The sequence below is a fragment of the Sarcophilus harrisii genome, chromosome 2 (genome assembly GCF_902635505.1).
Source record: "Sarcophilus harrisii chromosome 2, mSarHar1.11, whole genome shotgun sequence".
Lineage (NCBI taxonomy): Eukaryota > Metazoa > Chordata > Mammalia > Dasyuromorphia > Dasyuridae > Sarcophilus > Sarcophilus harrisii.
Window position 1 is genome coordinate 463,696,030 of NC_045427.1, and position 20,753 is coordinate 463,716,782.

Below are 20,753 nucleotides of genomic sequence, written 5' to 3' on the forward strand. Positions count from 1 at the left end.
AGACCACATCTTTTTCCACTTTGGCAATCTTATGTAAAGTCACACTTATATCTCATAAAGGCGTGGGTACAGGGAATATGCTTTATAAATGACTATAGTATATTTGGGTAGCTCATAGAAGAAATGAATTGGTAGCAGATTAGTGAAAAAAATTATACAAAGTCTGGCTTATCTACATAGGAACCTATGAGAAAATTAAAAAGCCACAAAAGATAATAGTTTCAGCATGAGCTGGGCTGAGAGCAATGGAGGATTCCATGACTGAGGGACACAAGTGGGAACCTGCTGGGCTAGGAATCTCCATGGCAACAGCAGGGTCTTGATTGACTTAATCATAATGTTATTCAGAAGTCTACTGCTTTCTGTTTCCAGGGATGGGGGAGACAGGCTAGCTTTAACTCCTCTTTAATTTTGTGAATTCCCCATTTGATGCATCACACCAGAAGGTATTAGTCATGTCCTCCTTGATAGGTAACTCAGTGGGGCTGACATTATGGGACATGACAGACTCAGACTAGACTCCAAAGTTGTCAGACATGATGGATACAGCGTCAGCAACCTCAGCCACTACAGATACCTTTCTGGGTGACAAGCAAAGGAAAAAACAGGTCCCCTTATTACAGTCTCAAAGCCAAGCTCTCTCCTGGCTTAGTCCTTGTTCCAAAGGCTTAGGAACGAACCCTTGCCAGTACTTTACCTTCTCCCCAGATTTCTACGTCTATATGGCACAGCCAAGAGAGTATGGAACTTGGGGTCAGAAATATGTAGCCTCAATTCCTGCTTTTTCTTAATTTTTTTGCATTTATATAAATTGTGAATGTCACTTCTCAGTTTCCTTATCTCTGAAATGAAGCTGATATGACCTGTACTGTCTGTTTCGCACAGTTGTTGGAAAGACAGTGCTATGCAAACTTTAAAGTGCTTAGGAATGTGTGTAAGTGGCAACAGCAAGATTATACAATGATCCAGTCTGATAGATGTGGCTTTTTTCAGCAACGAGGTGATTCAGGACAGTTCCAATGGTCTTGTGATGGGGAGGGCCATCTGCACCCAGAGAAAGGACTATGGGATCTGAATGTGGATCTCAACATAGCAGTTTCACTTTTTTTGTTGTTTGCTTGCATTTCTCTTCTTTCTCATTTTTTTCTTTTTTGATCTGATTTTTCTTATGCAGCATGATAATTGTGGAAATATGTATAGAAAAATATGTATATGTATACATAGGAAATATGTATAGCCCATGTTTAACATATATTGGATTACTTGCCATCTAGGGGAGGTGAAGGGAAGGAAGGGAAAAAATTTGGAACACAAGATTTTGTAGGGCTGAATGTTAAAAATCATCTATGCCCATGGTTTGAAAATTAAAAGCTTTGAAAAATTAAAAAAAAGGATTGTGTGTAAGCTACTTTTATTAAGTTAGTTTTCCTGTTGGTGGTCTTGATCTTGATAATTCATAGGATTTAAATGTGTAGAGCTCAAAGGGATCATAGGATCATGGATTTATAGGGAACCTTAGAGGTAGGTCATTTAGTCCAATCGTCTCATTTTGAGGATGTGGAAACTGAGGTCCAGTGAAATTGAATGATTTGCCTAAGATCATACAGGTGATAAATGGCAGAGGCAGGATTTGAACTCAGGTCCTCTGGCTTGATATCCAGTAATTTCCTGTTTATCATTGAATCTCTCAGTTAGGTAAAGAGGACATTAATGAATCTCTGAATCCAAAAAAGTCCATGACAAAATCATTTTCCCTAAAGTAATATTTAAATGGAGTACAGAATTTAGAATAGAGTGTACTCAGCTTACCCTTGACCTCCATACATTCAGTTTCCTAATCATCCATTATAATGTTACTTTTGGAAGTACTCTCCCTTTGGGTCAGAACTCTTGTTCATAGAGCTGTCAGATCTTCATCCAGTGATCCATAGAGAAATTTGTGGTGTTTTTTTCTCCAAGAACAGAAGGGAACGCTTGTGGTCTAAGTTTTTGGAAATTCTGCCTGGGAATTTAAATGGGAAATTTTATCTCCCATTTAAGTCAAGAGGAGGACAACCTTTCCAAAGCAGGCCAGGCCATCTGCCACTTAGAATTGAATGTCTTGCTTGGCAAGTTCCTCCCCAAAGATCCTGAATATTTTCTGGAAAATGACCCGAATGGTGTCATGTGCTGGCTTAACAAATACTGTTTGGTGAAGTCTCCATGCCCTTTGGGGACTGTAAGGCCCCTATACAAGTTATGAAGATGATGGTTAGTGTGCATATATACCCCTCAGCCCATTTCTCAGGCTGACTTACAAGGCTCATTGGTTTGCTTTGGGGCAGCTGGGATTTGAGTATTTTCAACAACTCAGTAAAGCATATGGTATGTGTGGAAGCTCCTGGAGGAAGAGATTCAATCCCATTGCCTCATTCTGGTGTCACCGACTTTAAGTTTTAGACTTAAAATTAACTTTAAGGGATACAAGTTGTAACAATCTAACTCCGGGAGTTTAGCCAAGTAATTTTATTTGTTTACCTCAGTTTTCCTCAAGTGTAAAATGGAAATAATAATAGCACCTACATTACAGGATTGTTGAGGGAATCAAATGAAATATTTGTAAAGCACTTAACAGAGTGCCAGAGTACTTGGGACTATATGTGGATTACTTTCTTTTCCCTCTTCCTCAGTAGAAACTCCCTCCATCAGTATGGATTACAACCTCTCCATGCCTTCTCATCCTGTGCAATCCATATCCATGTACTTTCATAAATTCTCCCAGAATTTTAGAGAACATCTTCTAGGTTTCTTTTCATTTGTGGGTACCAGTAGATCACCTGGTCTAGCTATTATATTTTACTCTCTTTACATGACCAGCCTACCTTTTCAGAGATCTATATTTCCACCCTGCTATTTTTTTTAATGCATATGTCATTATGCTACAATGAACTAGGAGAACACTGTACACAGTAACAGCCAGATTGTGTAATGATCAACTATGATAGATTTAGTTTTTCTCAGCAATATAGTGATCTGAGACAATTCCAATAGACTTTCAATGGAAAATTCCATCTATACTCAGAGAAAGAACTATGGAAACTGAATGCAGATTGAAGCAATTATTTTTACCCTTTTTTGGGTTTGCTTTTCTCTCATAGTTTTTCCCTTTTGTTCTGATTTTTCTTTTCCAACATGACTGATACCAAAATAGACTTATAACTTATATTAGGGGAAGGAGAAAGGAGAGAAAAATTTGGAATTCAAAATCTTATAAAAATGAATGTTGAAAACTATCTCTACATGTCATTGGAAAAATAAAATACTCTTAAGTAAAAAAAAAGAGAGAAAAAGAAATATGCTGCAATTACCTTGTTGCTCCACTGCCTTATGGGTCACTGATAGTTTGGATTCCTTAGAGATTGTGTTATTTAAAGATTTTTCAACAATACAGAACTACCAGGAGAATATTCATTTTGTTTTTTTTTTTAAAGATAGGCCTTTGCAGCAGAGAATGCTTGAAACTCATCAAAGCATTCTGAAATTTTCTAAATGCAACCCAGCCTGCTCTCTCACAACTACTGAATTGTAGGCCTGATTTATGTTTATATTCAAAGCCTGATACAAAACTATTTACAAGTCTACATATGTGATTGTGGAAAATCAGATAGTCCAATCTACTTTGAAATAGCTCTGATTGTTAGATATTGTTTTGCTTACATCAAACCTAAATCTGCCTCTTTACAATTTCTACCTGTTAATCATGTTCTGCCCCCAAGGGCAAGAATTTTTGTTATTGTTAAGTTGCTTCAGTGAAATATAATTCTCAGTGACCCTATTTGGAGCTTTTGTTGTGTTTTGTTTTTGTTTTTAGTAAAGATACTGGAATGGTTTGCCATTTCCTTCTCTAGTTCATTTTACAGATGAGAAAATTAAGGCAAATACATTTAAGTGTCTTGTTATATTTGAACTCAGGGAGATGAGTCTTCCTAACTCTAGGCCCTACGCTCTCTCCACTATGCACCTAGCTGCAACCAAGGGCTAAATAGAATAAGTCTAATAATCATCTTTAAATGACAATTTTTAAAGTGCTTAAAGAAAATATTTATGTGCCCTTAACATCTCTTTCTTTTTTAAACTTTTGTTTTCAAAACATATGCACAGATAGTTTTCAATATTCACCCTTGTAAAACCTTATGTTCCCAGTTTTTTCCCTTCCTTTCCCCCACCGCCTCTCCTAGGCAGCAAGTAATCCAATATATGTTAAACATGTACAATTCTTCTATACATATCCACAAGTATCATGCTGCATAAACATATGCATTGCTGTTTAAGAAAAATCAGATCAGAAAGGAAAAAAATGAGAAAGAAAAGAAAATGTAAGCAAACAACAACAAAGTGAAAATGCTGTGTTATGATGTACTCAGTCCGCACAGTCCTCTCTCTGGGTACAGACGGCTCTCTCCATCGCCACTGGAACTGGCCTGAATCACCTCATTGTTAGAAAGAGCCGAGTCCATCACAATTGAGCATCACATAATCTTGTTGCCGTGTACAATGTTCTCTTGGTTCTACTCACTTCACTTAGCATCAGTTCATGTAAGTCTCTCCAGGTCTTTCTGAAACCATCCTGTTGACTGTTTCTTTTAGAAAAATAATATCCCATAGCATTCACACACTATAACTCATTCAGCCATTCTCCATCTGATGGGCATCCACTCAGTTTCCAGTTTCTTGCCACTATAAAAAGGGCTGCCCCAAACATTTTTGTACAGGTGGGTCCTTTTCCCTTTTTATGGTCTTTTTGGGATACAGGCCCAGTAGAGACACAGCTGAACCAAAGGGTATACAAGTTCCATATTGCTTTCCAGAAGGGTCGGATCAATTCACAACCCCATCAACAATGTATTAGTGTCCCCCTCACATCTTTTGTCCTAAACTACCCCACTTCCTATACCTGATGCTTTTATGACTTGGTCTCCAGATCTCTTGCAATGCCAGTATCCCTTTTCTGCAGGTACTTCAGTTTAATTTCCTCCCTGAACACTATTGTCCAATAGAATGCATAGATAATATGGTGTGATCAGGGCAAAGGATGATAAGAATATCACCTTGTACGTTCTGGACCCTCTGTCTCTCAGTGCTTTCTAACAGAGAGTTTTAGCTGTTGGAGCTCTTGGGTCACATCGTCCAGTCCTTCTGAGCTGACAGTCCATTCAAGACTGGAATTTTTTTCACAGTTTTCACTGTTTGGCCAGGCTAACTTCATACAGGATATGATGAATACCAAGACTACTTGCTATGCACAGTAGAGAATGGGACATGGAATGACATTAAATGAGATCTAGAAAGGAAAGGTGAGGAAGTTACAGTTATATCCTACTGGGATCCTAAATTCATAGTGTCACATAATCTCAGAGTTAGAAGAGATCTCATGAATCTAAAATTATTCTAAATTTAATCTAAATTTATTCTAAAATACACATGTCCAAGGGTCTTCCCTAAAAGGTACTTGACAAGTTGTCATCTACCCCAGAGTAATAATGTCCATAAGGTCATATTTGACCCATCAGCTGGTTTTCTAATGTTCTAATGGTTGGATACTTTTCTGAGTTCATGGACTGTATGAAAACAGATGGCTGGCTAGGTTTAGAGGCAGTTAGGCACTACAGTGTTGAGATTGCTAGACTACATTAGAGTGAGGAAGACTTGAGTTCAAATCTTATGTCAAATACATTCTAGTTCTGTGAACCCGAGCAAATCATTTAATCTGTTTGCATCAGTTTCCTTAATTGTAAAATGGGGATAATTACAGCCCTTACCTCCCAAGGTTTTTGTGAGGATCAAATGGGAAAATAATTATAAAGCATTGAGCATAGCACTTGCCACATAGTAAGCATTATGTAAATGTTAGCTATTATTGTTATTACCATTTGACAATTGGCTTATAATTTGCTGACCCTTGCTTTTACTTAAAGACCTCTAGTCGGTCTGGGCTTATATCCCAAAGAGATTATAAAGAAGGGAAAGGGACCTGTATGTGCACAAATGTTTGTGGCAGGTCTCTTTGTAGTGGCTAGAAACTGGAAACTGAATGGATGCCCATCAGTTGGAGAATGGCTGAATAAATTGTGGTATATGAATATTATGGAATATTATTATTCTGTAAGAAATGACCAACAGGATTTTCAGAGGCCCCTGGAGAGACTTACACGAACTGATGCTGAGTGAAATGAGCAGGACCAGGAGATCATTATATACTTCAACAACAATACTATATGATGACCAGTTCTGATGAACCTGGCCATCCTCAGCAAAGAGATCAACCAAATCCTTTCCAATGGAGCAGTAATGAATTGAACCAGCTACGCCCAGAGAAAGAACTCTGGGAGATGACTAAAAACCATTATATTGAACTCCCAATCCCTATATTTATGCCCACCTGCATTTTTTATTTCCTTCACAAGCTAATTGTACAATATTTCAGAGTCTGATTCTTTTTGTACAGCAAAATAAGGGTTTGGTCATGTATACTTATTGTGTATCTAATTTATATTTTAATATATTAAACATCTACTGGTCATCCTGCCATCCGGGGGAGGGGGTGAGGGGTAAGAAGTGAAAAATTGGAACAAGAGGTTTGGCAATTGTTAATGCTGTAAAGTTACCCATGCATATAACCTGTAAATAAAAGGCTATTAAATAAAAAAAAAAAGACCTCTAGTCGGATGGGGGGCACCTTCCACTTTGAGATGGTTCTAATTGTTAAGGAATTTTTCTTTATCTGATGCTCACATTTGCTTTTCTACAATTGTTCCTGGTTCTGTTCTCTGGGGCCAAGCTAAAGAAATCTAATCTCTCTTCCATATGACAGCCCTTTAAGTTCCACTCTGAAGGGAGCTGATGAGATTTTAGCCACTCCAAAATATTGGACCAATGGAATTGGATGCTGCCCAACAACCCAAGAAAATAGTTTCTGAGATTGCCACTGGCTCAGTGAGGGTGGGGGCTGGAAACTCATTAATCAGCCCCAGGATTGTCGGCCTGGGGGTTGGAGGAAGTGTCTTCAGCAAGGAAATGCCTTTGCTCTAAGAAAGAAGAGGGAGAAGGGAGGTCTGGGAAGGAGGATGAGGTGTTTCTGAGAGAGTGTGCTCAGCACACTCCAATGCGTAATTTGAGTGTCAATCAGAGGTAGAGGTTTATACAGCTGATAATTTGTAGCTGGAACATGGTGTTTTTTCAATGATCCCAATTTAGCTCATGTGGAGGAATTACCATATGAGAGCCTTCACAGGCAGAACACAGGAGGGCAGAGAATGGAGAAGGGATGTGTCTGTGTGTGTGTTTGAGATTAAGGTGAAATCATTTTCAGAGATTTCTGACTTAAGCCCCTTAGGTAGCAGATGGATTTTTGTTTTATGAGACTTGTGTCAGACAAAACTAGAGGGAAAGGAGGACATGTGATGTTTCCATAACAGATTTGGGCAGATATTGCTCCCCTCGGCACCTCCTGGAGTCCTAAAACTCTAATTTGCAGGGCATAGAGATCTGTGGATGTCCTTATATGCTCTGATCTCTGTTCAAAATGTAAGGTTTCATAAGCTGTGACTCCAAGCTTGATGAAGAGGTGCTAAATCCATAAAACCCTGCCTAAAGTGATCCAGTTTGGCCATAAAGCACTTTTGAATCTCTCCCCAGCATCGCAACCCCCCAGGCCTTCCCCATGCACCTATGTCCTGCCAAAGTGTGCTAAAATGAGCTCCTGGCGTACCAAGTCACTCAGGCCCGGCAGAAGAGCAGGAGGCTGCAAGGGGGAGAGGAAAAGGCATGTGGAGAGAGGAGAAATGCATGCCCAACAGTTGCCTCAATAGGAGCCAGTAGGAAGCTGCTTGGGGCTTGTGTTTTATGTGCTATTTTGATAGTTCCAGGCCAGGAGTCCTAGGGCCTGGTGATTTATAAAGTATGGATCCCAAAGAGGAGAAAAGTGATTGTAGTCACCCTGTCAAAAATGTTCTTTCTTCATGATCAAGGATTTCGGGTAGGTTATGGATCATCCTAAATTTTGAGAAGAGAGGAGAAATGCATATCTTGGCATTGGCAATGGGGATTTCCTGGAACAATCACACCCCATCCTTACCCTCCCGCCTTAATTTCTGGGTATCTTTACAGAGCCATGATTGAGTGAATACTCAGAATTCAGGGAGCTAAGCTGGACTAAAGTTTCCAGTGCTGCCAAGTGAACTTTGTTATATGACGCACAGAACAAATAAATCTGTCACCAGGATATAGGGCTTCACTTCTAGAGTATGATTCAAAATATTGGAGCCAATTTGAGGGGGTTGTGTGCGTGGTGGGAAGTGGGTTGGCTGGCTTAGGATTTGTGTGATCTTGGGGAAATCATATTAACGATTTTGTCTGTAAAATGAAAGGGTCACATGAGATGCTCTGGAAATGTGAATATATGCCTTTTCCCTTCAGCCATTTCATTAGCAAACAAGTACAAATAATGGTGACTGAGAACAGCGCTGTGATGAAACATTGTGCATTTGTATTAAATGACTAAGTGGTGCAGTGGATAGAGTACCAGCTCTAGAGTCAAAGATTTGAATTAAAATCTTACCACAGACATTTACTAGCTCTGTGACCTTGAACAAGTTACTTAACCTCTATTTGCCTCCGTTCCTTTTCTGCAAAATGGGGACACACTAGAGAAAGAAACTCCAAATCACTCTAGAATCTTTGCCAAGAAAATTCTATGGACAAGTCATGGGGAGAGGAAGAATCATACAAAGCAGGAATTATCTTTATGCCTCTTTTCTGTATCCCCAGCTATTAGTGTCTGGCACATAGTAGGTGGTTAATAAATATTTAATGAATTTGTTGAAATTATTAAATTAAATATATGCACTAACCTAGAGGTTCTATTGATGGAAGGTCATCTAGTTCAACCCCCTCAATCGACAGTTAAGTATTCTGAAGAGGTGACATGACTTCCCCACATTCAGAAGGTGTGGCTGTTTTAAATAGAAATGGTTGACCCACACAGCAGTGAATTCTCCATCACTAGAAGTCTTCCAGCAGGGGCTGGCTGGTCACTTGTCAGAAACGTGGCAGAAAGGATTCCTGGTCCAGTGGGAGTTGAGTTGAATGACCCTGAGGACTCTTTCAACTTGGGATTCTGAAGTTCTCTGATCAGCTCTCCCACAGAATTGGGCACATCCCCATCCCAGAGGGGCATGCCCACTCTCTCTCATGTCCCCTGCTGCTTTCAAACCAGAGTAAGTTATATTACTGACAAGCTGCACGCTTTGCCATCTGCTTGGGAAAAAAAACCTACGTGTCCATGTGAAGAATGAAGGCACATTTAGGCTACTTATTAAACACTGTTTATCTCCTAAAAACAGCCAACAGCACAGTTAATCAAAGACAGAGCAGATGTGCCTTATGGTATTGAAAAGTTTCCTACCTCCCATTTTCTCCTTCCTTGGACACCCCAGGGAGTCCTGAAAGAGAGTATTGAGCCAAAAGCATGGCATGAGGTATAGGGCTTAAGGGGACAGGATGGGGAGCAGAGAACTGAGTGGTCCTAACAACCCCTCAGTCCATCCTCGCCAGTCTGCGGCTTTGGGATCAGGGAGGAGAGAAGATAGAAAGGGAGGTCAGAAAAAATGCTCTGGAATGATTATCATCTGCTCAGGAAGAGGAGAGTAGCATTAAAACAGAGCCCAGTTCCTGTTCTCTAACAACTCAAGTATGGGTCCAGAATCGAACATAATATTTCATTCTGGAATCATCCTGTCTCAAGTGGATGCATTATATTTTCCTTAGCTCTCAAGATTTTAGTTTTTCTTTCTTTCTTTTTTTTTTTAACTTGGAGAACACTATTTTTGTACTCAGTGACCATATGCTTCCATATGTTCACTTTCTACCTACAAAAAATTAGCAAAAACAAAAACAAAAACAAAACCATGAAGCAAAATCTCAGAGTTTGAGATTCTTCTAACAGGAACTTCCCCTCATGGAAAAATAAGCTATCTTTATCATTACTCTGTAACCAAAAAATACTTATTAGACCATTTTGAAAATTATAAAACATGTTATTTTAAAATCAGTTTAGGAGTAAAATATAAGAAAAAAGTCGTAAATTTATAGATCATAATGGTTAATTAGGCAACACTGATGTTTCTCACAATGTCTCATTACATCACTGTTCTCAAACTATGTTGGAAGAGGGCATAGACATTTTATAACAAGGTCAAGGGGAGAAGAATGCTTGTTTGAATTTATTAAACTACATAATGCTCAGACAGGTATTCCTTCTTATAATTCCTCTTCTAATTTTAATCTTGTCAAGGACAAAGCATAAAATGCCCTAGTTGATGTGTAACTTATGACAAGCTTAGCAGTCACACAAACATACATATCTATATCTATCAATCAATCAAAAATATGCTCTTATGTATACTATGATGTATGGACTAAACAGAAATCACTATTTTTATTCAAAACTTGAGGCTTAACTCCTTGCAGTTCTTTGAATGTAATCAACTTGAAAACAGAGGAAAATGAAGCAAAATGAGGAATAACTATCATTATTAGAGATGGTAGAAAGTTTGGGCCAGTTTCCAAATATTGACTTGTGAGGTCCTGCAACTTCTGGCAACTTGCAAGAAGGAACTCCCAAGTTCCCAAAGCATTTCCAAGAGAAAGGGAAAATATTCAGAAAGCCTTAATCACGGATTCAGTCATTGCTCACTGTGGTACACACCTACCACTAAGCCCTTTGGGGTTCTGCTGCGCTTTAAAAAAAGTAGCAACTTGCGGTAAAATCTACCAAAGGAAGCTCTCCCTAAAGAAGCAGATATCACAAGGGGGAAGAAACACGCCAAGAAAGCCAACTTCAGATTCCCCAGAGCCCCATTTCTGTGCCATAACACAAAATTCTGAACTTTTTTCTTCTTCTCCTTCCTGACTGTATAGTCAGCTACAGAATAGGAAGGCTAATCTAGCAACAAGACGATTTTAGTTTTAGGAGGCTAGCTCCAGGAAGCCTCAGAGAGGGATTGACACAAATGGCATGCTCTGGTCATTGGTAATAGCTGCTGCCTTCTTGCTGTCTCCCTCAAAAGCCTTCCCAATTGTGGTGACACTCAAAAAATTCAGTATATTTTTCTTTTTGAAAAGAAGGGCACATAATTTTAGGGCTCTGGAAAGCATTTTCAAAATAATTCCACCCTCTCAACAACTCATTTGTTGGGAGGGAACCCCATGGCAAACTTTTCCTTGAGTGGTGACTCCTATTTCAAGGTCACAGATGGAAACACCTCTGGCTATGTGTTTTGTGGCTCCAAGGTAATGTTTGGTTTTTTCTAAGAGCTGCTATAGCAACTTTCCTTTTAGAAATAAAAGTTTCTTTTGGAACCAAGTGTTAAGGCTTTGGGGATGAGGGCTAATAATATGTTTGCATTAACTGGAGAAACTACTTTCAAGTAAAATCACTGCCTTGGGGTATGAGGGCATCTTGCTGTCACCAAAGATAATATTGAGGATTATTTCAGTTTGAACGTTCTATAAATGAAATGACACATGCAGAGCTCAATTAGTTGTATTGTGGGTGCCCATTGTCTAGGGACCTTCCCATATTCAGAGGCTAGGTTTGAATCTCAGTTAAACAATTCTCCCATGGGGAATTCTGAAGCATTTTTTCTGGTCTTTTCTTCACTTTTTCAGTTTTTTTTCCCCCTAGACCTGCCCTTTTTTTGTTTTCTTGTATTTGAAGCTTGAGATCCTGCACTGCCTTCTGCTTTGGATTATAAAAGATCACAACTCAAAATCCAAACAATGCCAGGAAGAGGTTTCCTACATAGGAAATGATTTTCTGAAATGAATTTGAACTTCCCAGTCTCCCTCCTCACAAACCCATCATCTTTCACTTTGAAAGACTCTTAAATCAGGATGCTGATTGCCGAGGAGGGGTCCCGCTGTTCAGAATTCTCCCGTTTGCTCTGTGCCTGGGGCAGTTTCCTCTGTGTGTGCATCTAGAGGGTTGGACATTTTCCTGCCTAACTCAGAAGCTGTGGGTTTTATGCCGAAATTCAAAAAGAACCACGCGCAGCGGGGCCCCCGAGAGCCGGCAGACAAATCTCCTCCAGAGGCAGCCTTAGGGAGCGCTACCTCGCTTTAATATTAATAGGATGCAGTTCGGATCTCACAAGGAATTTTTAAAGGGCTCATTTCCCCGGCCAACCTCCTCTCCTCTTCCCTCTCCCCAAACTATTTTTTCTTTAATTTAGATTCCTCTAAATCAAGTATAGCAAAATTTAGCGGGGGGTGAGGGGGAAGGAGGCTGGAAATGCTCCCAAGAAGGCGCCACATTTCAAGCCATCATCGCGCTTTGTCAGTAGGACACATTCTACTCATGTCCAGTCTGCTGCTGCCCTCGGAAAGGGAGCAGTAAGAGAGGTGGGGAGGTAACTTCTCAAAGAAGAGTATGAATAAGGCTCATAAATTTAGAATGGAGGGATTTTAAAGGTTATTAGATCCAGCCCCTTCATTTTTACATATAAGGAAGTTGAGCGTGATTGGTGGAAGTGACTTGCTCAAGATCACATAAAAATAATGATAAGCACTTATATAGCATCTCTACTCTGTTCCAGGCACTTTACAAAAATTATCACATTTGATTCTTAGAACAACCTTGGGAAGTAGTTACTACTAATTACTCCATTTTATAGATGAGCAAACTGAGGTTAAGTGATTTGCCCAGAGCTAGTATCTAAAACTAGTTTTGAAATTAGGTTTTCTTGGTTTAGGTTTCAGCACTTTCTCCATTGTGCAACCTTGTTGTCTCATATAAGCAGTAAACATCAGGATGGAATTTCAGCTCATATCTTCCTTTTTTAATATCTTTTTTTTTCAAAATATATACAAAGATAGTTTTCAACATCCACCCTCATAAAATCTTGTGTTCCAAAATTTTCTCCCTCTCTCCCATGTCTCTCTTCCCCTAAACAGCAAGTAATCCAATATAGGTTAAACATGTGCAGTTCTTCTAAACATATTTCCACATTTATCATGCTGCAACAAGAAAAATCAGATCAAAAAGAAAAAAAAAACAAGAAAAAAACTAACCAAACAACAATAAAACATGTGAAAATATTTTGTTCTGATCCACATTCAGTCCTCACAATCCTGTCTCTGAATGCAGATGGCTTTCTTCATCACAAGTCTATTAGAATTGGCCTGAATCATCTCATTGTTGAAAAGAGTCAAGTCTATCACATCAGCTCATATCTTTTTGAGTCTAGGTTCAGCACTTTATCTACTATGCTACTGCCTCTAACTTTATTTGTCTTTAGAATTAAATTTTAGATTTTCAGTTAAGAAAAACCTACTGTCTTTCTGTCTCTCATCTACCCCTGGCCATTAGAAAAAGAAAATTCATAACAAATATTCAAAGTCAAGCAAAACAAGTCCAAGCTTTGTTCATGTCCAAAAACTATCTTATTCTGCACCCTGAGCCCATTGCCTCTCCCAGGAGGTGGGTAGTATGCCTCTTCACAGTTTCCTTGGAATCATGGTTGATCACACTGATAACTAGAGTTGCTTCCCTTGTTCTATTTACTTCACTTCCACAAGAATTCACAGATTTCACTGAAAGCTTCCCTTTCATCACTTCCATCACCACAATAAAATTCTATTTCATTCCTACTTTTACTTTATTAAGATTCTCTTCTTGAATTGATCTGTTGAAGGTATGTCATGAGGCAGAATGATCCAGTGGAAGGAACTTCCATCTGACTTTTGGGGGCTTCTGTTTCTTTGACTATATGGTGAGAGATGATCTCTGAGGCTTCTTCCAGATCTATAGCTATGATCATACTTTCATATGTTCTTATGAATAGATGGTTTCTTAGGTCCCCACTAGTCTCACTCTATTGCTGTTGGATCTAGAGACAGAAAACCAGCGTTTCAGAACCCAGATCTCTCACTTGTTCCTACTATGAACTTAGATCTGATATATTATGTCTTTAAGCCTCAGTTTATTCATCTTTATAAAAGAAAAGTTTAGACTCTGAGATTAGTAAAGTTCCTCTCTTTCTTTATTTCCTCCAATTTATTTTTTTTATCCTGAACTTTAACTAAATAAAATGGACATTTTCATGTATATTATGGAAGTATGAATCTCTATTATATAAAGTTTACTTTTCTTCTAAAATTTATAAATTCAATACATAACTTTTAGAGTTTTCTTGCACATGTACCTTGCTTGCAAGCTATTTCCCTTGCTTTGAAATTAAACTTCTGTCTGATTCCTGACTTTCCTGTTTCTAACCTGCTCTATTAGGCTCTGGTCACCCACAGTTAGAGACTGGTTCCATCCAGTTGACAATAGATAATCCCTTACTAATGGCTATAAACACATTTGCACATATGAGTTTTCCCCCTTTTTCTTTGATTTCTTTGTAGTATTGGTCTATTAGCAATATCATTATATTTACTGTATTTAAGAGTATGCATATTTCAATGACTTCAGTTTCAAATTACTTTCCCATTCACTGTTTCACTAAGAGTTCATTCATGTGCCTGCCTGTTTTCCTAATATCCCTTCAACATTTGTTTTTTTTTTCCTTTTTTGCCATCTTTGCTAATCTGATGAGTGAACTGTAGAGTTGTGTTAATTTGCATTTTTCTAATTATGATTATTAGTAATTTGGGACATTTTTCACATCTTATTGATTTTTTGGATATTTCCCTCCTTGAAAACTGCATGCTTATATCTTTGACAATTTATCTATTGGAGATTGCTTCTTGTTCTTATAAATTTTAATTAGCTCCTTCCATATATTGGGTATGAAACATTTATCAGGTAAACTTGTAAATAATTTCCCCAGTTAATTGTTTCCCTTTAACCTCATTTTTTTGGTTGTGCAGAAAGTTTTCAATTTTATGTAATCAAAATTGTCCATTTTAATCTTCTAATATTCTTTGATGATGAACTCTTACCCTTTCCATAGATTTAAAGGAGAATTTTTTCCTTCTTTTTCTAAATTGTTCTGACATAATCTTTTATCTCTAAAAAAAGATATATGACTTGATATATAGTATAATATGTTGGTCAATAATTTCTGCCAGATTACTTTCCAGTTTTCATGCATTTTCCAGTATTTATGATTAAGAAGGCAACAGTCCTGCTGCACTGGGTTCTAGACAGATCACAAATGAGGTACTGGGCTCAGTTCTAAGCATCACATTTTAGGAAAGACCTTGATAAAGCTAGACTATTTTCAGAGGAGGACACCAAGATGACAAAAGTTATCATTGGGATGGGTGACAGAAAATGATTATTAATACTATTATTGAGGGAGGATTCTGGGAAGATGTCATAGTAATTCAATAAATTTCAAGCTCTTCGTGACCCAAAAGTGCCTATACTGGGTCTGTATCCCAAGGAAATCATAAAGGAGGGAAAAGGACCTATTTGTGCAAAAATGCTTGTAGCAGCTTTTTTTGTTGTAGCAAAGAATTGGAAAATGAGCAGATGCCCATCATTTGGGGAATAATTGAGTAAGTTGCAGCATATGAAGATAATGGAATATTATTGTTCTATAAAAATGGTGAACAAGCTGATTTTAGAAAGACCTGGAAAGATTTACACTCAGAACCAGAAATACATTGTATACAGTAACAGTAAGATTGTGCATTGATCAACTTTGAAAGCCTTGGTTCTTCTCAGTAATTCAGTGATCCAAGGCAATCCCAATAAATTTTGGATAGAAGATCGGCCAGCTACAGCCCGAAGGAGAACTATGGAGACAATGTAAATCACTGTGTGTTCATTTCTTTTTTACTGTTTTTTTTTCTCTCCTGGAGTTTTTTCCCTTTTGTTCTTATTTTTCTCTTTCAACATGATTTATAAAGAAATATGTATTTGAAAAATTAATATACATGTATAATAAAAAAAATGTTAAAAAAATTTTTCCAGCTCTGACTGTAAATCTTTCCAGGTCTTTCTAAAATCAGCATCAAGATTTGAGGCAATACAGGAATCCTCCAGAACATGGATCCAGTCCCAAGAAGACTCTAAGAAAAACCCCAGGCACCATAATCTAGGTGTAGTGCAAACACTTCTAGGGGAGCTCTGCAGAACACCAAATGAGGCATGGGGTGAACTGGGTTTGGCTGGAGCTTCAGCAGAAATCACAGAGACTTTCATCTCCAGGACAGCATGAGGAATTGGGGATCTGAGTCTGAGAAAACTGAGGGAATCTTGACTGAGTAGGAAGACCAGGCCTAGCTGTGCTCAGCTGGGGCAGAAGGAACCAGCACACCTAGTGAGTGCAGAAGCAGCTGGACAATTTTGCTGCTGACTGCAGGCACTTGCAGGAGGGGGGAACTTTTGGTTCAGGGTTCCAGATCAGCATGAAGAGCTGAGGTGAAGTTAGAGGCACAATACCCCCACCCTATGATTAGAGGTACTTATACTATTATTTCTCATTTTTTAAAAAATGAACTGGCAAAGAAAAACCCAACCATAGAAACTTACCATGAGAACAGGGAAGACTGGAGTTCATTTTCAGAGGAGGACATAGAAGTAATAAAAACCATTCAAGAAAAACAAGATTTTGAAAAAAAAGTTAGAAAAAAACTAGAAAGGGAGATACAGAGTCTTAAAGATGAAAATGATTCTTTGAAAATTATAATTGGGCAAGGAGAAGCCAGTGAAGCTATCAGAGACCAAGAAATAACAAAACAAAATATGAAGAATGAAAAAATAGAATAGAATGTGAAATATCTTATAAGAAAAACAACAAATCTGAAGAACAGATCACAAAGAGAGAATGTAAGAATAATTTGACTATCTGAAATTTGTGACCAAAAAAAGAACTTTGGCCCAACAATGCAAGAAATAATCCAAGAAAATTGTCCTGGAGTGATAGAACATAAGGGAAAAGTAGAAATACAAACAATCCACTGATCACTACCTCAGAGAGATCCTTTGGGGAAAACACATAGGAATATTATTGCCAAATTTTGAAACCCCCAAATCAAAGAGAAAATTTTGCAAGAAATAAGAGAAAAACAATTCAAATGTGCTAGAGCTACAATTAGAATTGTACAGGACTTATCAGCAGCTACAGTAAAAGACTGTAGTTCCTGAAATCTTATATACTGGCCTATGGCCAAAAATATCATATGCAGTTATCTATAATCCTGAATGAGAAAAAATGGACATTCAACAAACTTGAGATTTTCAAGACTTTCATACAAACCTGAACTCAATAGAAAATTTAACCTAGAAGAGCCAATACCACAGATTAGTTTCAAGAAACTTAACATGGGTAAATTGTTTATGTTTTTTACATGGAAATGTATATCAGATATTTAAGATTGATATCAGCAATAGGATAACTCAAAAGAAAGATTGGGGCAGAGTTAAGGTAAAAAAAGTAATTATATTTACAAATGAGGTCCATAGGAAGAATAGACACAGAGGCATTAGAGGGAAAGAGAGAGAGAGAGAGAGAGAGAGAGAGAGAGAGAGAGAGAGAGAGAGAGAACCTACTTAGATCAGGAATGAATAAAATAGGCAACATTACATATATATTATGAAGGGTATAGCACCCTCCAAAATCTATAAAGAAAAAGGGGAGAGAAATGGTTAAAGGGGGAAACAAAAGGTGGGGGAAGAAGACAAAGGAGTAATCCATGGTTAGGGGGTTAAATAATAGCAAATACAAAAATAGCAAAACAAGTTACGGAGTAGAATTAAAGCAAAGAAAGTTAATAGGGCTAGGAAAGATATGTGTGTGTATGGGGGGCATATGTGTATATGTGTGTATCTATATATGTATACATAAATATATTCTTGCTTAACTATAACCTGCTTGGGTGAGGTGGAGGGATGAAACGGAGAAAAAGAATAAAGTTTAAAAAAGTACACAGCAGAGAACAAAAGAACAACCCTACAAGGAAGTAAAGAAAAGATGGATACTCATGAATTTCTTCTACTGTTATATATCCTTTCTTGAACTGGTAATTTATTGTTACACATTTTTAATTCTCTCTGATGTTTTCTGGGCACATGAAAATGTTTTGCTTTGTTTTATTTTGTTTTGTATTCCTTTTCTATTTTTCTTATTTTTAAAAATAAAATAATATTTTAAAAATATTATTATTATTGCTAAGTATTCCCTGGCCTTTCCATCATCCCTGAATTGAATAAAACCACAGACTTTTATTTATATATATAGTCTCCCTCAATTATAATGTATGTTTCTTGAGGTATGATATCTGGGAATAGGAACAAAATAGTCCTGCAGAGCTCTCCTAGATGGACCAGTCAGTCCACAAGCAGTTATTAAGTACATACAATGTTCCAGTCACTCTGATAAAGGATGGGGAGTACAAAGAAAGGCAAAGAACAGTTCCTGGTCTCAAAAAGCTCACAGTCTAAAAGGGGAGTCAATAGGTAAGAAGCTACATACAAACACGTTTTACTCAGGATTAATTGGAGATAATTAACAAGGAAAAGCATTCATCAAGAGGGAACAAGAAAAACTTCTTGTAGGAGGCTTCTTGTGATTTAGCTAGGACTGCATTTGTTCAGTTCTGAGCCTCACATTTTAGAACAGACTTTGATAAACTGTAAAGGATGCTAAAGGACCTTAAGTTCATACCATATGAGCATTTATTAAAGTAACAGGGAGTATTTAGCCTGAGGAAGAGAGTCTGGCAGAAGGTTCAGGGGGAGAAAGCACTGTTGGCTGTCTTCAAGTATTTGAAGGACTATTATATAGAAAAGAAATTAGACTTGGTCTGCTTTATCCCAGAGGGCAGATTAGGAGCATTGGGTAGAAGTTACAAAGAGAAAAAATTAGGCTTAATATCAAGAAGAACTTCCTAATAATGAGAGCTGTCAAAAAGTACTGTGAGCTGTCATGGAAGTGAGTGGATTTCCCCTTCACTGGAGGGCTTCAGTCAAGGGATGACTAACTACTTGTTGAGAATGCTGTCAAGGGGATTCTTATTCTTGTATCGATTGAACTATATGTTGTTCATTGAAGTTCCTTCCAACTCTGAAATTCTGTGCTTCTGTGATTTTGTCCATCTTACAACAGAAATAATTACCCCCCTTGACTATGAATCCTGCCTTCCATTCCTCCCCTTACCCCTTTACCTTCCCAGCCCCCAGATACCTATACTTGGGCAGCTAGGTCATGTAGTAGATAGAGTGCTGGGTCTAGAGTCAAAAAGACATTTTCCTGAGTTCAAATCTGGACTCATATACTTACTAGTTGGGTGACCCTGGACAAGTCACTTAACCCCATTTAGCTCTATCATCTATAAAATGAGCTTGAGAAGAAAATGGCAAACCACTCTAGTATCTGTGCCAAGAAAACCCCAAATGGGGTCATGAAGCAATAGACATGATTGAAACCATTAAACAATAAGAGGAAATTATAATGACTCTAGAAGTTGGATGGTATCATCAGCAAGAGTGACATAAAATTAGCATTAAGAATTACTTGACCTTTCCTTCTGCTGTGATCTGAATATACACATGAACTAGGAGCTCCTGGAAAAAATTGGAATTAAGGCCAAAGGGCAACAAAATTAAGCATACTTTTTGATCTAGCAATACCTCTATCAGGTGTGTATCCTGAAGAACTTACAAAAAAAGGGGGAAACAGACCCACATATACAAAAATAATTATAATAACTCTTTTTTGTGGTGGCAAAAAATTGGAAATCAAGGAGATGCCCATCAATTGGGGGATGACTAAACAAGTTGTGGTATATGGATGTAATATAGTGTACTATAACACTATAAGAAATAGTGAGCAAGCAGATTTCAAAAAAAACATGGAAAGACTTATATGAACTGATGCTGAGTAAAGGGAGTACAATCAGGAGAACATTAAACAGCAACATTGTATGTACTTTGCAATGCAATCAGAAATGCAATGATAAAAGATGAAGCATACTATTTTCACTTTTTTTTCTTTTTCATGGTTTTTTCTTTTGTTCTGACTCTTCTTTCACAACATGACCAATGTGAAAATATGTTTAATATGATTGTACATAGACAGTCTATAGCAGATTATTTGCCATCTTGGACAGAGGGAGAGGAAAGGACAGGGAAGGAAGAAGAAATATGGAATTCAAAATCTTATAAAAGTGAATGTTGAAAATATTTTTACATATAATTGGAAAAAATAAAGTGTTTTTTAAAAAAGAAATAGCTCCTTGAGAGCAGGGAATGCCTTGATTATTTTCTATTTGTATACTCACTATTTGGCATATAATACAATATTTTCTGTTGTTAATAATAATCATATTTATAGAGCAACTGAAGGCTTCTAAACCTCTTTCCTCAAAACTACCCTTTGAAGTATATTACCTTATATGCATTTATCTCCATTTTAAAGTCAAAGAAAGTGAGGATTAAGGAAGGGATGATAACTTCCATTGCAATAGTGCTTTCAGATTCACCAAGATTTGAAGAGTTTCCCTTTATAAAGAACTTTATATTTTTTATTATAACTTTTTATTGACAAAACATATGCATGGGTAATTTTTCAACATTGACCCTTGCAAAACCCTCTGTTCCAACTTTTCCCTTCCTTTCCCCTAACCCCTCCCTTAGATGGCAGGTAGTGCCATATATATGTTAAATATGTTAAAGTACATGTTAAATACTATATATATATATATATATATATATATATATATACATATATATATATATACCGTTATCTTGATGTACAAGAAAA